We start from the raw sequence: 17,639 nt of genomic DNA, 5'->3' as shown, positions 1-17,639 counted from the left end.
TGCTCCAGCAATCAGATGCATAGTGGCCAAGCTTGTTGCAATTGTAGCATTGGATGTTCTTTGTACTTCCTCGTCCATGCATAGATCTACCTCTACCATTTCCTCTTCCACAGAAATTGGTATTTTTCTCCTGGTTTTGGCCATGGCTTTGTTGGTATCCGCGCCCTCTGCCTCTTGCGCGATTGTTAGCAAAACGTCCACCACGTTGTGAACTTCCACGTCCACCATTGTTATTATTCAAAGTCAATCTTGACTCTAAAGCTTGTTCCATCGGCATAGAATTGGCATTCTTCTGCATTCGTTGCTCATGAACTTGCAACGATCCCATCAACTCCTCAATGGAGAGTTTCTCAATATCTTTTGATTCTTCGATCGCCACAACCACATGCTCAAACTTGGTTGTGAGGGATCGAAGTATCTTTTCAATAACTCGGACATCTTCAATCTTTTCACCATTTCTTTTCAAATTATTAACAATTACAAGCAAACGTGAAAAATAATCAGTAATATTCTCACCTTCCTTCATGTGAGTTGCTTCAAACTCGGCTCTTAATGTTTGAAGGCGAATCCGCTTCACTCGATCTACACCCTTGAAGATGGTGCCAATGGTATCCCATGCTTGCTTGCTTGATATTGCTTCAGCAATCTTTTCGAAGGTAGATTCATCCAACCCTTGATAGAGGAGAAACAAAGCTTTATTGTCTCTCTTCCTCTGATTTTTTAGAGTGATCTTTTCTTCATTGGTGAAGACGGCTTCTTCTTCCATAGTGGGTTCTTCATACCCATCCGTGATGATTTCCCATAATTCTTGCGACCCGAACAATGCCTTCATTTGGATGCACCATTTTTCATAGTTGTCCTTTGACAACTTAGGAACCTACGGCTGGATTGTGCTAGCCATTTTTTCTATTTCTTTTTTTTTTTAAGGATGGACTAGAAGAAGAGATTTTTTTTTTTTTTTTGTGTGCTGAAATCTGTTTTTTTGAATTTTTTTGAAAAAGCAGATTTTTTCCAATCTGATTTTTTTTTTAAAAACAGATTTTTGCTACAATCTGATTTTTTTTGAAAAAACAGATTTTTTTTGCTGCAATCTGATTTTTTTCAATCTGATTTTTTTTTTTAAAACAGATTTTTGCTGGAAACTTTTTCTAAAAAAATGGGACTTGTGGGTTATGGGCCCACCACAACTAACGTTTCAAACAAAACCTAAATAGTAGGCTTGATAGATTTTACAAGCAAAAAATCTGGACATTTCAAACACAATCTGGACAGAAAAAACAAAGATGAAGAAGGAATGCAGTTCAGCCTCCTCACGGCTGATTTGTTGTTGGGTATTTGCAGACCCAAAACTGGTAGTGCAAGACCTACTTTTTTCTGATGAGGCCCAAGGATCAGTCGCTTTGATACCACTTTGTTGGGTCTAAAACCCAGCTTCCTGCTGACATGTGGCTGCAGCCACCATGAAACAAAAATCAGCAACTTTTGGAAGAAGAAGAAGAGAGAACAGCAACTGTCTTTATTGGAATGAGAAAATCGTATTACACTGCTGCCTATTTATAGGCTTTCTTATTGTGTGAAATTACTAAACTATCCCTGTCTAGATTCATCCTAGGGGTAGCTAAATAAAGAAAAAATAATTCAGAGAAATCTAGAAAGAAATCTACATAACTAGCAATCTAATCTTAGAAGAAAAAAAAATCTAATCTAACAGCTTGCTGCACACGGTTTTTGGATTTGCAAATATCACCGTATCTAACACTGGCAACATGTCGCTTTCGAGATTTGTAATTTTTTACTATGCTTGCAGGGGCCATTTGGACCTTTTGATTTCTTTGTAGCATAATGTGTTGGGTGCATGGGACATGACGACTCAAGCACGCACTAAGAAAATGAAGGTGGTCCCTTGGGGAAAAACCCCTTGTCCAAATTTAGGGATTATGGTACCTTAATCTCATTTTACATTTGGGGATTTTAGTACCCTAATCCCATGTTGAATTTAGGGCTTTTGAGTTTTGGGGTTTTGAATTTGGAAATTTTGGCACCCTAATCCCACATCAAATTTTGGATTTTTAAAATCGGGAGTTTTGGTACCCTACTCCCACTTTGAATTTGGGGGTTTTGAAATTAGAGATTTATAGGACTGTGATACCCTAATTTGGGGATTGTGTACCCTAATCTACTTCTTGTAATTGATATCTGGTTTGATGCTTCCTACTTTAGATGTATAACTGATATTCGATTTTGAAATTTAAAATTTTTGAGGCTGTGATACCCTACTTTGGAGTTGTCATATCCTAATTTACTTCTTATAACTGATATTTGGTCCAATGCTTCTTACCTTAAATGTGTACGATGTAACTCTAAGCATTTTATTGGTTTCTTGTATCTATTTTCAATCAATATCTATTTATTCTAGTTGATATCTTGTATGCAATCCATCTCTGCCTCTTGTAACTAATACCTAGTATGCAGTTCATGTCTGCTTCTTGTATCTGATATCTAGTTTGACGATTCATGCTATAAATTTGGGATTTATAACTGTATAAACTGTAAGTATATGTAACTGTATGTGAGATGTTTTCAGTTGAATTTTGTATGCAACATGTATACTATTGTCACTATGCCAAAATGGGCAATTTGTGATGTATTTTTGCGACGGACGAAAATCTCTTAGTTTAACGACGGATTTAATCAGTTGCGAATGGAAAAAGTCCGTCGGTAAGCTCGTCTTTCTCGAATATCCGTAGTCCAAACATCGCGGAATTTAGCAACGAACCAAAATCCGTCGCTAAAATCTGATTTACGATGGATTTTTGTTTGTCATAACTAGGCGACGGATGAAATCCGTCGTAAATTTTGATTGGGCGATGAAAAACGTACAGTTGCAAATTCTCGCCCAAAATACCAAATGGCGCCTTTTTAGTTACTTTTGCAATGGATCATGTTCCGTCATAAAAGGACTTTTGCTTTGCAATTTTTTTTTCAATTTTTTAAGAATATGATGAAAAATTAAGCTTCTTTGTAGTCTAATAATTGTTTTTTAATAGAATTTAAGTAGTTCAATTGTACATATTTGTATCTCAGATGATTTTCTAACAATTGATTGAATGCAAAAAGAAAATTTATTTTGTTTTTATATTAAATGAGTGGAATTTTTTTTTTTATTTTTTTAATTTAAAACTAATATTTAAATGATTTGTAATATCACATGAAAAAGAATATTGAAAAGTTTAAAATTTTTAACAATGTTTGAGAAAAAAATTAGATTTTAAAAAAATAAAAATCGTGATTTAATAAAAATCTATTTTGTGGGAACAAAAAAGAATATTTAATAAAGTTGATAAATTTGAAAAGAAAAAAAGCATTTGATTTTGAGAAAAAATAATATCCTGAAATAGAAAATTAAAAATATTTTTAAAAATGTGAAAATTTTCACAATGTTGAAAAATGAAAATATTTTTAAAAAGAAAATGAGAGTTTGAAATTTGAAGAAAAAAAAAAGTGAAGTTCAATAAAAATTGACAAGTTCGAATAAAATGCTTTTAAAAAAATGGAGAAGTGAAAAAGAATTGAAAATTTTAAAATAAAATGATATTAAAAAATCAATACTTTATCAAAAAACAAACATTTTGAAAAAAAAAATAATTAAGTTGAAAAATTTTGTGATTTTGAAAAATAATTGAAAATGTTCAAAATTCGAAATTAAAAGAAAAAGTTATTTATAAAAACACTAAGATTTTGAAAATATATATATAATTTTAAAAAAAAATTGAAAAGTTGAAAACAACATGATGCTTTTGAAGAAAAAAATTGGCATTTTGGAATTTTTGGGAAAAAAAATTTAAAAATTGTGATAATTTAAGATATTTTGAAAAAAAAAATTCAGAATTTGTATTTTAATTTATTTTTTGAAATATTTTATAATACAAATGATATTTTGTTAAAAGTTTTCAAAGAAAAATTAAGAGTAAAAAAATATACGTTGTGAAAAAAAATGTTATTTTTAAATGGAAATTGCAATTTATTTGTGAATTTTTTTTTTTAATAAATTATTAGGCACATCCAGTAATTGAACATTTAACCATTTTTGGACAATCGAAATAGTCTAGATTGAATAGTAAATAACTTCATATGTTTAATTCAAATATCACTCAAATTGTTGATCAATCTTGTATTCCCAATACCTTTCTCACATGTAGCTAGCCTGATTGGGGCAAGTAACTAGTCAAATTGAGGGTATTGGTCAATAAAATAGAGTGAATGGACTATATATATATATAATGGGCTAAATATTATTGTCTAAATTGTAACCCAACTTATTGACCTCGCGAGAACCTACGAATTGATGTTAATAAGTTTTGTGGGCCCCATCATGATGTATGTCGAACATTAACACCGTGCATTTAATGTGTCCATTTTAGGTTATGAGATATCTAAAAAATTATCCGTAAACGAAACTCAGGTGGGTCATACCATCTAAAACCATGTCAAGACATCTTAAAAAATATAAAAGCACTTGGTGGGGCCCACATGAGTTTTGGATGCAGCTAAAACTTGGTCTGACACCTCATCTAAGTGGGACACACATAATGAGTGCATTGGACATATGAATCACATTAAGTCAAGTCCAATATATGATTAAGAATGTTTTAAGAAAACCCCTCTACATTTAGGTGAGTTAGTCATTACCCTTACCAGAGTAAACTCTGTGGGGTCCGCCGTCATTTATTTATTTTATCCACTCCGTTTATCCATGTTAACAGATGATTTGAGATCTAAAGAACAAAAATGAAGCATATCCAAAGCTCAAGTGGACCACACCACATGAAATAGTGTGATTGAACCTCTACCATTGAAAAATTCTTGGAGGCCATAGAAGTTTTGGATCAAGCTGATGTTTGTGTTTTCTCTTCATTCATATATATTTGATATTATGAATAGGTTGGATGGAAAATAAACGTTACTGTGAGCCCAAGGAAGGTATCAATGGTGGAAATCATTATTCCACATTGTTTCGTGTGGCGTGGTCCACTTGAGTTTTGGATTTACTGTTCACTCCCCAAGTATAGGGTTGTGATGTAGTAATAAACTCGGTGAGACAGAGGTCGAATCCCAAGGGACTGAAACTTATACGTTATCTGAAACTAGGTAGAAATAGAACTAGCTTAAGATGAAATCTAAATCCAATATAAAGTGATGAATAATGGTGAGAGATTAATGTAGAACTTAAGGAATTTAGAGGAAGGAAACTAGGGATTCAGAGGATCCACTTGTTGAGATCAGGGAGATCTTATGCCTGCATCAAGAATTATGGAATTTAAACTGAACTTCCTTTGATATAGTCGTCAAGAAGTGAAAGGTATATGAATTAGAATGGATTCCATCACCAAACCATGCCCAGGAAATAAAGTTAACAACAGAATTAAACTAATCACCAACCAATCAACATGGTATGAAGGTTAGGAAGGGTACCATCATCCTACCATGCCCAGGAGACGATGGTGAACAACAGGGCTTCCTGACGTCATAACATCAAAAGGGAAAAAGGAAATATTCAAAGCCATTGCAGACCCATTGTAATTTCAGTCACAACAGACCATTAAAGACTAAAAACATTCCTTTCATAATCAACTAAAAATAAATTCAGTTCATGCATTCACATTAAAAGCATAAAGTAGTCTCCCATCTCGCTACAGGCTTCACCTCTTAGCCCTAGCTAAGGGGTTTAGCCACACATGAATGGGCTAAAATAAACAAATAAATAAGAGAAAGAGAAAAAAAAAACACAGCAAAGAAATTAAAGTAAAGAAAAAAACTTCTCCTCTCTTCTCCCTGTCTTCACATTCCAATCTTCAATCTTCCTCCTGGAATTGAATGCCTCTCTCCCTCCCTCTCTCTTCCTTTTGTAGTTGTGAGGGTCGGCTGAAAAAAACTTCATGCATAAGTTTTCTTATGCAGGCGTAATTCTTTACTGTGTTTGCGCTGATTGATTGGTGGGGCCTATTATTGAAGTTAATGGAGAAATCTACTCCGTTCATTGGAAGCGTGGCGAGAAACTAGTCGGGAAAGGACGGTTCTTGACTGATTACAGTGTGGTCCATAGGCTTTTTCACTCCACCGTCCGACCCACATTTAGACGGTTGGAAATCGTCTTCTCAATGCCTTCTGGGATTCTGCTACCTAGGCGATGGTTACAGGGCCCTTTGGAGTCCACTGAATGGTCCAGATCGGACTGATCAATGCAGAGGGTGGCCCACAACATTCGACCACAGGCTCTGTTGCGAAACAGAGCCTGCGCGACTCGTGCTGTGATGTTGGTGGGGTCCAAAATCAGTATCAGACGAGAAATCCACCATGTCCATTGCGTTCTCCTCGGAAAACCGTTCGGGACAGGTTGATTTGTCTCGAGTTTAATGCGGCCCATGGTACCAGATCTTCTAGTCGTCCGTCTTGCATTTGATCATGAGTTACATGTGTGTGCACGCATGGGAACAGAAGAAGACATTGGACAGGGTCTTGGCCACCCTATGGAGAAAATAGATGGTTCAGATCGTCCGTTTGGGTGATGGATGTGGCCCACTATGATTAGCCGGTGAGAGTACGTCCGTCACTAGACGTGCGAAAGTCTCTGTTTGGACATTTTGCGCAAAAAACTGGTGGGGTCCACTGTGATGCCTGTCCTAGAAATCCACTCCCTCCATCAGCTCCTGTACGTAGTGTTGGCCCATGGCCTCTAGTTTAAAGCAGATCTGACTTCAGGGTGGGCCACACGCTTAACCGATGTATGGACAACATTCACCGTTAAAAATACAATTTGCTTCACGTATGCCATGCATGGCACATCTATTTACAGATTTGCCCTTCTCTTTTGTTATATCTTCTGCCGTCAGTATCTCCTGATTGCACCATGCAAATGACACAAAATTTCACTAGGATTTGTTATTTTTCATGCTCTTTCTAACGCCTAAGTTTGAGCCTTAATCGCTCATGGATTGCCAACATGCTCTTTAATGGCTAGCGTCCTCTGATCTCTCTGTTGGGCCACTTCCACGAGGATCTAATGGCTGAAATTTGACGTGTACGGTTAATTTATGGTCCTCAAGCCATGTATGAAGTTTCGAGCCGAGTGGATGGTGGAAACCCTGTGATCTTACATTCTAACTAACTTTCAGGCCACTTGAGCTTCAGTTTCTCAATTTTCTCGGATCTTTGGCGTGTATATCCATCGATCTCGGTCCCCTGGAGTCCATTCCTTGCTCTGGTGACTTCGGAGCGTTAAATCCATGCTTTTAATACTCTTTTTCAATCAAAGCTCCTTATTACATCCTACAACAAAAACATGATTAAATTATAATATTAGGCATTATCATGTACGTAAAATCGGGCAGTAATTGGGGTCTGCTATGCAATATTCGACCCTCAACACAACCCCCAACCAGCATTTTGCTAGTCCCGAGCGAATTATGCGGAAAATAAGTTGAGAATTACAGGACAATTTCTATAAAATCGAATGATTTTTGAAAAACAATCCAGATCCTAAAATTCTATGATTCATGAATGTTGGGCATTACTATCTCCTGGACTCGAGCTCATGATAACTTCATAGTCGAGTTTAAAGTATTAATCCATTTATCAGAATAATGTTAAATATTGAGTTCCATGGGTGTATCGTGTAATCTTAGTTTATCATTAAGGTTCACTTCTTAATTTCATGATATTATCGGTAAATACTAAGATAATTCATAATAACTAAAACTTTCCTCACGGATCATCTTTTCATTAATCGACCTTTGATATATATATATATATATATATATCATTAAAATACCGCCAAGGGGAGGAATCAAATCTTCACCTATAGGGAGCAAACCTATGATGAAGACCATTGCCCACCCCTTTCCGCCGGCTACTTTGGAAAATTGAACCTTCACCTATAGGGAGCAAACCTATGGTGAAGATTATTCACCCAATCCTTTTAATTTTCTCAGGCCGGTTCCTTTCATGCTTAGTGAGTACCAAGTAAATCCTTCAATATCAAACTGAAACCTTAATGGGAAAGCGAGATGTGACATGTGAGATCATAACTCAATCAAAGTGTACAACTTCTAATTCTGGATTAACAATTCAACTTAATTATGCAATCTTATAGATACTGAATCCAAGCATCTTAAATTTCCAACATCATGTATCTTGAAATTCCAAGTGCCCTAGATGGCTGTCAAAATCCCTTCAAATTCACATGAAAGTCCAGAAAAATTAAAAATTTTCACAACTTTTGTTCAAGACCAAGAAAATGCTGATTAGGTCACCTAATCTCCCACCCCCAACCTAAAATCTATATTGTCCTCAATGTAAAAGATATGAGTGTGCAATGCACTGGGGACAACGAAAAGTGAATATAAAGTGATGGGAAGATAGTACCTGGATGATGAATTGAGAGACACTTTCCAAGAGATCGCAGCATGGGCGTCGGTCAGCACGAGAGAGAAAGCAACACAAAAATAACAAAAATAAAATTCTACCTATACCACTTTCGTAGGTGCTCTCGATTCCATTTAGCGTATGCAACAAGCCTTTAAACCCCTAGGTTGCCCCTAGTGGACGAGTTGTAGTCTCGTGAGGGTTTGTAGTAATGTTACCCACAAACATTGAACTAACTAATGATAAAAACGAAATGAAGAGCTGAGTTGCCTCCCAGGAGCGCAATATTTACCGTCTTCAGCCAGACAAATAAAGCAACTACCCTAGTCCTATGAAAGCGATAAACCTACCTATACCTCCATCAGATTAGGAGATCAATCCTGGTAAACAGGAGCAGTCAGGGGCATGGACATGTCCTCTGAATCAAATTTCTCGACAAATGGTTTCAATCGATGTCCATTGACTTTAAACTCCTTGCCATTGTCGGGATCTCTTATCTCAACGGCCCTATGAGGAAAAACAGTAACAACAATGTAAGGGCCAGTCCAACGAGATCGAAGCTTACCCGGAAAGAGATGTAATCGAGAATTGTACAAAAAGACCTTCTGACTAGGCGTGAATGATTTTCGTAAAATGTGTTGGTCATGAAATGCTTTCATCTTGTCCTTGTAAATTCTCGAATTATCGTATGCATCATTCCGGATTTCCTCAAGTTCATTCAATTGAAGTTTGCGTAGTGAGCCAGCGTTATCCAAATTGAAATTAAGATTTTTGATCGCCCAGTACGCTTTATGTTTCAGCTCCACAGGCAAGTGACAAGCTTTCCCATAGACAAGTCTAAAGGGAGACATTCCAATAGGGGTTTTAAACGCAGTACGGTATGCCCATAAGGCATCGGTCAATCGGATTGACTAATCCTTACGGTCAGGGTTAACTGTTTTCTCCAAAATGTGTTTAATTTTCCTATTAAAAATCTCAGCTTGCCCACTTGTCTGTGGGTGGTACGGGGTGCTCACCTTATGAGAGATACCGTATTTCTTCATTAAGCTCTCGAACGATCTATTACAAAAGTGTGAGCCCCCATCACTAATGATCTCGAGGCGTTCCGAATCGAGAAAGGATGTTTTCTTTTAGGAATTTAATAACCGTGCGATGGTCATTAGTTCGACATAAAATCGCTTCAACCCATTTAGTGACATAATCCATGGCGAGCAAAATATACAGATTTTCAAATGATTGGGGGAATGGTCCCATGAAATCGATGCCCCAGCAATCAAATGCTTCAATGATAAGGATGGGATTCAAAGGCATCATATTTCGACGGGACAATGCTCTCAATTTCTGGCAACGCTCACAAGCTTTGCAAAACTCATGAGTGTCTCTAAACATAGTGGGCCAGTAAAAGCCATACTGCAGAATCTTGGCCGTGGTCTTTTTAGCAGAAAAGTGACCACCACAGGCCTGTGAGTGACAGAAGGAGATGACGCTCTGATGCTCATCGTCTGGTACACATCTCCTTAGAATTTGGTCTGGGCAATATTTAAATAAATAAGGATCATCCTAGAAAAAGTTGCGCACCTCGGTGAAAAATTTCTTCTTATCTTGCGCAGTCAACTGTGTCGGTATGGCACCTGTAGCAAGATAATTAGTAATATCAGCGAACCAAGGAGAATGGGAGACTCTAAACAGTTGTTCCTCAGGGAACATATTATTGATATGGGTCACCTCAAGGAAATCAGAGGTATTAAGGCGAGAAAGGTGATCGGCCACTACATTCTCTACTCCCTTTTTATCTTTAATTTTCAAATTAAATTCTTGGAGTAGAAGGATCCATCATATCAAACGGGGCTTAGAATCATTCTTAGAAAGAAGATACTTAAGTGCCACATGATCTGTGTAAATAATGATCTTGGATCTGATCAAGTAGGACCTAAATTTGTCCAAGGCGAACACTACAGTTAAGAGTTCTTTTTCCATAGTCGAGTAGTTCACCTGGGCAGAATTTAAAGTTCTACTTGCGTAATGAATGATGTAGGGCCACTTATCTTTTCTCTGGCCTAGGACCACCCCAAGAGCATAATCAGAAGCGTCGCACATAAGCTCAAAAGGAAGGCTCCAATCGGGTGGCTGCATGATAGGTGCAGTGGTTAACGTGCCCTTAAGCTTGGTGAAAGCTTCCTGGCATTGCTCAGTCCACTCGTACGGAGCATCCTTTTGAAGAAGATTACATAAAGGATGAGAGAGAAGACTAAAGTCCTTTATGAATCGCCTGTAAAATTCTGCGTGTCCTAAGAAGGATCGCACGTCTCTGATGTTCTTGGGTGGAGGTTGGTTAGAGATAAGATCGATTTTTACCTTATCTACCTTGATTCCCTTGGACGAGATGATATGCCCAAGGAAAATTTCCTTTTGAACCATGAAATGGCACTTCTCCGAATTAAGTACCAAGTTCTTTTCTTCACATCTTTTCAGCACACATTTAAGACTTTCCAAGCACTTGCTGAAAGATGGACCATAAACAGAGAAATCGTCCATGAATACCTCTAGATATTGCCCCACCATATCAGAAAAGATACTAAGCATACATTGCTGAAAGGTGGCAGGGGCATTACATAGTCCGAATGGCATCCTTCGGTAGGCAAAGGTGCCGTAGGGACATGTAAATGTGGTCTTTTCCTGGTCTTCAGGGGCTATCTCTATCTGGTTGTAGCCCGAATACCCGTCAAGGAAACTGTAATAGGAATGACTAGCTAACCTTTCCAGGATCTGATCAATGAATGGTAAAGGAAAGTGGTATTTTCTCGTGACGGTATTCAACTTCCTGTAGTTAATGCACATTCTCCAACCAGTAGTGACTCTAGTTGGCATGAGTTCATTATTGGCATTGGCTACGATGGTGATTTCGGACTTCTTAGGGACCACTTAAGTTGGACTCACCCATTGACTATCAGATATAGGGTATATGATACCTACGTCCAATAGTTTAAGAACCTCGGCCTTAACCACTTCCTTCATGTTTGGATTTAGTCTACGTTGTGGCTGCCAAGCGGTTTTTACATTATCCTCAAGATATATACGGTGAGTGCAAATCGAGGGATCGATTCCCTTGAGGTCCGCTATCGTCCATCCCAGGGCTCCTTTATGCTCAATGAGAGTTGATATAAGCATACTCTCCTGTTCTTTCTCCAGGTGGGCGGAGATCACCACCGGGTATGTCTCATCTTGACCTAAATAGGCATATTTCAAATCAGAGGGCAAAGGTTTTAGGTCAAGCTTCGGCGGCTTGAGGTTAGACGGTAGAGGCACTACATCGGTTTGTGGCAATTCTTCAAATTGTGGCCTCCACCGGCTAACTTCAAGTAACGGTGCAGTATTAAGCAAGACGCACGTCTCCCTAATCATGTCATCATCAAAATCATGGGAGTGGGCCAGGCACGTCTCTAGATGGTCGGAGGATAAGGTTAGAGGTGTTGTATCTTCCATTAAAGAGTCAATCATGTTAATGTCATAGAAATCGTCATCCTCCTCTAAGTTTCTGCCGTTATTGAAAAAGATATTTGACTCCAATGTCATATTCCCAAAAGACATAGTCATGACACCATTCTTGCAATTGATAATTGCATTTGAAGTGGCAAGGAATGGGCAGCCAAGAATGACGGAGATCTGAGTGCTTATGTTATTGATGGGTTCGGTGTCCAGGATAATAAAATCTACAGGGTAGTAAAATCTATCAACTTGGACCAACACATCCTCAATTATCCCTCTTGGTACACGAACAAAGCGATCAGCAAGTTGTAGTGTTGTTAGGGTGGGTTTTAATTCACTTAAACCTAACTGTTTGTATACCGAGTAGGGAATCAGATTAACGCTCGCTCCTAAGTCAAGAAATGCGTGATCAATTCGATGGTTCCCGATTACACATGATATGGTTGGGCTACCGGGATCCTTGAATTTCTGTGGCACGTCTTGCTTCAGGATAGCACTCACTTTCTCAGTCAAGAAAATTTTCTTTTGAATACTTTGCCGTCTTTTGGTCGTGCATAAGTCTTTCAGAAATTTGGCATATGAAGGTATCTGTTTCACGACATCAAGTAGAGGAATGTTGACTTTCACTTGTTTTAATACCTCTAGAATATCTTGAGAGTTAGAGAGAGGTTTTGGTGAAACCAACCGTTGGGGGAACGGAGCAACCGACTTCTCTAGAAGTTCTGGTTCTAATTTTTGTGGGGCATCACTGGATCCATCATTGTGGTCCTCTTCTGGTTCTTGAGGCTTTTCAGGCCTAACCGGAAGAGTTTTATCAATGATCTTTCCACTCCTAAGAGTGGTGATGGATTTAGCGTGCCCTGTCTGATTTGAAGAGCTGAGATCATTAATCTCGTACTGTGGTTTAGGATTGGGGAAAGGTTGTACAGGAAGCATCCCCTTTTCTATAACCGTCATACGAGAATCTATCTTTTGCATAAAATCTGTAATTTCCCGCATTGCTTGAGCCAGCTCTTGTATGGAATTTTGAACCGGTTCCTCTTAAGGTTTCACTTGATTTGGATTTTGATTGAAGAAACCTGGAGGAGTAGCCGTTTGTCCATTCCTCCAACTAAAGTTTGGATGATTTTTCCAACCAGGATTGTATGTATTGGAGTTAGGTCCAGTAAAAGGTCTTTGATAGTTGTTTACGGCATTAGCTTGTTCATTCAACACTCCTCGGAAGGCGGGTATTGTAGGACAATTTTCAGTTGTATGAATGTTGCAATCACAGATGCCGCAAACAATTTCATTAACCTTATCCTTCTTTCCTTCCATGGCCTCAACTTTCCTTATGAGCGTAGTCACTTTACACTTGAGATCATCCTCTTCTTTCAAGAGATATAATCCATCTTTCTCCTTTAATTGAGTCGGCCTAGACGTGATGTTTGATTTTGGGTAATAGTCCCAAGATTGTGTTTTTTCAGCCAGACTGTCGAGGTAGTCCCATACCTCGTCAACATCTTTATTAATGAACTCTCCATTACACATTGTCTCGACCATTTGGTGCATAGAAGATGTCAGTCCATCATAGAAAAAATTTGTAATGCGCCATGTTTCAAATCCGTGTTGTGGGCATGAACTGACCAAATCTTTGAACCTTTCCCAACATTGGAAGAATGTTTCATCTTCCTTTTGGGCAAAGTTCATGATCGCTTTTCTGAGGGTAATTGTTTTATGATGTGGGAAGAATTTTTTTATGAATTCCCTCTGCATGTCGTTCCATGTGCCAATGGATATAGGACGCAGTGAATGTAACCACGTCTTAGCTTTCTCTTTTAAGGAAAAAGGAAAGAGTTTCAGCCTAATTGTATCCTCAGATACATTAGGAAAACATAATGTAGCTATAATCTCATCGAACTCTTTCAAATGTAAATATAGACTTTCTGATTCAAGTCCATGGAATTTGGGAAGGAGTTGGATAACTCCTGGCTTGATGTCCATTTGTCCTGTGTTTTCAGGAAAAATCATGCATGAGGGCGTACTCACTCCCGCCGGTTGTAGATAATCTCGTAAAGTATGAGGCGGGGGTGCCTGATGCACCTCATTCTCATCTTGGGTATCCTCCACCCTAGGTGGAAGTAGAGGAGGTTGGTCTTCAGCTATAACTTCAGTTAACTCAGGGGATTTCGAGCGGTGTCTAGTCCTGCGATGGATAGTCAACCCCTCAACCAATCCTCCTTCAGTCAAGAGACGTCGAGTGTTGTCACGGGCCCACTTGGGCATGAAACACTCGAAGCCCTCAATCAAATTCAAAGCCTAATCCTAAGAAAGGAAAAGAAAATCTAAAAAGAAAGAGGTGAAGAGTTGGAAAGAAATTACCAAATTGAAGCCCCTAAGTTAAGGACCTGCAAAAGAAAACAAACAAGTCAGATTCTAAAAAGAAAAGAAGAACAATCCTTTAAAGGAAAGATAGCAGTAAACTGATTTCTAAAAGAAGGAATTCCTAAAAGAAAGTGGAAATTTTTAAAATAAATTAGGAAAGTCCTAAACCAGAAAGTAAATTACTAAAAGAGAACTGAAAAATAGAAAGTAGAGAAGGAGCTTACCGAATTAGAAATTTCTATCTTAAAGGCCTACAAAATAGGAAGGTTAGTTTCTAAACTAAAATTCTACAATTAGAAAGTTACTAAAAATAAAAATAGAAAGTTAATTTTTAAAAAGGGAAATAACTAACCTAGTTTCTAAAAACAAAAGAGGAAAATTTCTAAAAATAAACTATTTCCTACAAATAGGAAAATACTAGAATTAGAAGATTTCTAAAATTTAAACCCTAATTTTAAAAGTGGAAAAAGTAGAGAAATTAGGAAGGAATTACCAATTTAGGAACTTATGTCAGGATCCTACAAAACATGGAAACAAGTTAGTTTCTAAAAATAAAATAAAATAAAAACCTTTAACCTAAAATTAGTAAAATCCTAATCCTAACCTAATTCTAAAACTAATTAATTTCAGAAAAACGTAACCGTCAATCCCCGGCAACGGCGCCAAAAACTTGTTCACTCCTCAAGTATAGGGTTGTGATGTAGTAATAAACTCGGTGAGACCGAGGTCGAATCCCAAGGGACTGAAACTTGTACGTTATCTGAAACTAGGTAGAAATAGAACTAGCTTAAGATGAAATCTAAATCCAATATAAAGTGATGAATAATGGTGAGAGATTAATGTAGAACTTAAGGAATTCAGAGGAAGGAAACTAGGGATTCGGAGGATTCACTTGTTGAGATCAGGGAGATCATATGCCTGCATCAAGAATTATGGAATTTAAACTGAACTTCCTTTGATATAGTCGTCAAGAAGTGAAAGATATATGAATTAGAATGGATTCCATCACCAAACCATGCCCAGGAAATAAAGTTAACAACAGAATTAAACTAATCACCAACCAATCAACATGCTATGAAGGTTAGGAAGGGTACCATCATCCTACCATGCCCAGGAGACGATGGTGAACAACAGGGCTTCCTGACGTCATAACATCAAAAGGGAAAAAGGAAATATTCAAAGCCATTGTAGACCCATTGTAATTTCAGTCACAACAGACCATTAAAGACTAAAAACATTCCTTTCATAATCAACTAAAAACAAATTCAGTTCATGCATTCACATTAAAAGCATAAAGTAGTCTCCCATCTCGCTACAGGCTTCACCACTTAGCCCTAGCTAAGGAGTTTAGCCACACATGAATGGGCTAAAATAAACTAATAAACAAGAGAAAGAGAAAAAAAAACACAGTAAAGAAATTAAAGTAAAGAAAAAAACTTCTCCTCTCTTCTCCCTGTCTTCTTGTTTCAATCTTCAATCTTCCTCCTGGAATTGAATGCCTCTCTCCCTCCCTCTCTCTTCCTTTTGTAGTTGTGAGGGTCGGCTGAAAAAAACTTCATGCGTAAGTTTTCTTATGCAGGCGTAATTCTTTACTGTGTTTGCGCTGATTGATTGGTGGGGCCTATTATTGAAGTTAACGGAGAAATCTACTCCGTTCATTGGAAGCATGGCGAGAAACTAGTCGGGAAAGGACGGTTCTTGACTGATTACAGTGTGGTCCATAGGCTTTTTCACTCCACCGTCCGACCCACATTTAGACGGTTGGAAATCGTCTTCTCAATGCCTTCTGGGATTCTGCTACCTAGGCGATGGTTACAGGGCCCTTTGGAGTCCACTGAATGGTCCAGATCGGACTGATCAATGCAGAGGGTGGCCCACAACATTCGACCACAGGCTCTGTTGCGAAACAGAGCCTGCGCGACTCGTGCTGTGATGTTGGTGGGGTCCAAAATCAGTATCAGACGAGAAATCCACCACGTCCATTGCGTTCTCCTCGAAAAACCATTTGGGACAGGCTGATTTGTCTCGAGTTTGATGCGGCCCATGGTACCAGATCTTCTAGTCGTCCGTCTTGCATTTGATCATGAGTTACATGTGTGTGCACGCATGGGAACAGAAGAAGACATTGGACAGGGTCTTGGCCACCCCATGGAGAAAATAGATGGTTCAGATCGTCCGTTTGGGCGATGGATGTGGCCCACTGTGATTAGCCGGTGAGACCATGTCCGTCACTGGACATGCGAAAGTCTCTGTTTGGACATTTTGCGCAAAAAACTGGTGGGGTCCACTGTGATGCCTGTCCTAGAAATCCACTCCCTCCATCAAGCTCCTGTACATAGTGTTGGCCCATGGCCTCTAGTTTAAAGCAGATCTGACTTCAGGGTGGGCCACACGCTTAACCGATGTATGAACAATATTCACCGTTAAAAATACAATTTGCTTCACGCATACCATGCATGGCACATCTATTTACAGATTTACCCTTCTCTTTTGTTATATCTTCTGCCGTCAGTATCTCCTGATTGCACCATGTAAATGACACAAAATTTCACTAGGATTTGTTATTTTTCTTGCTCTTTCTAACACCTAAGTTTGAGCCTTAATCGCTCATGGATTGCCAAGATGCTCTTTAATGGCTAACGTCCTCTGATCTCTCTGTTGGGCCACTTCCACGAGGATCTAATGGCTGAAATTTAACGTGTACGGTTAATTTATGGTCCTCAGGCCATGTATGAAGTTACGAGCCGAGTGGATGGTGGAAACCCTTTGATCTTGCATTCTGACTAACTTTCAAGCCATTTGAGCTTCAGTTTCTCAATTTTCTCGGATCTCTGGCGTGTATATCCATCGATCTCGGTCCCCTGGAGTCCATTCCTTGCTCTGGTGACTTCAGAGCGTTAAATCCATGCTTTTAATACTCTTTTTCAATCAAAGCTCCTTATTACATCCTACAACAAAAACACGATTAAATTATAATATAGGCATTATCGTGTACGTAAAATCGGGTAGTAATCGGGGTCTGCTATGCAATATTCGACCCTCAACATTTACCGAAGATTTGGGATCAGCCCATACTGTTCATCCATTTTTCAAGATCATTGCAGAGAATTATTCAAAAAATGAATCATATCTAAAGATTAAATGGACCACACCATAAATACCAGCATTGATGGGAACAGATTGGCTACTCCCCTGCCACCCGCCCGTTGGCTAGTATTCGATGCTATGTGGGCCTCACCATGATGTATGTATTTCATCCATTATGTTCATCCATTTTTACCGTTCATTTTAGGGCTTGATCGAAAAAATGATAGGGATATAAACCTAAGGTGGACCACATCATAGGAAAATAATATTGATTAGATATC

General features: G+C 38.4%; 1 non-coding gene across 1 annotated transcript; it reads left to right on the top strand.

The window, feature by feature from the left end:
- The first annotated feature begins 13,507 nt into the window (after positions 1-13,507).
- Positions 13,508-13,614, top strand: LOC131224604 (small nucleolar RNA R71). The gene has a single exon (XR_009161075.1). It is a non-coding gene; the product is annotated as a small nucleolar RNA R71 (small nucleolar RNA).
- Positions 13,615-17,639: the final 4,025 nt, after the last annotated feature.

This window comes from Magnolia sinica, chromosome 13 (assembly GCF_029962835.1).
Source record: "Magnolia sinica isolate HGM2019 chromosome 13, MsV1, whole genome shotgun sequence".
In the NCBI taxonomy this organism is placed as follows: Eukaryota; Viridiplantae; Streptophyta; class Magnoliopsida; order Magnoliales; family Magnoliaceae; genus Magnolia; species Magnolia sinica.
Note: the sequence above shows the minus strand (reverse complement) of the source record. Positions and strands in the feature narration are given on the sequence as shown.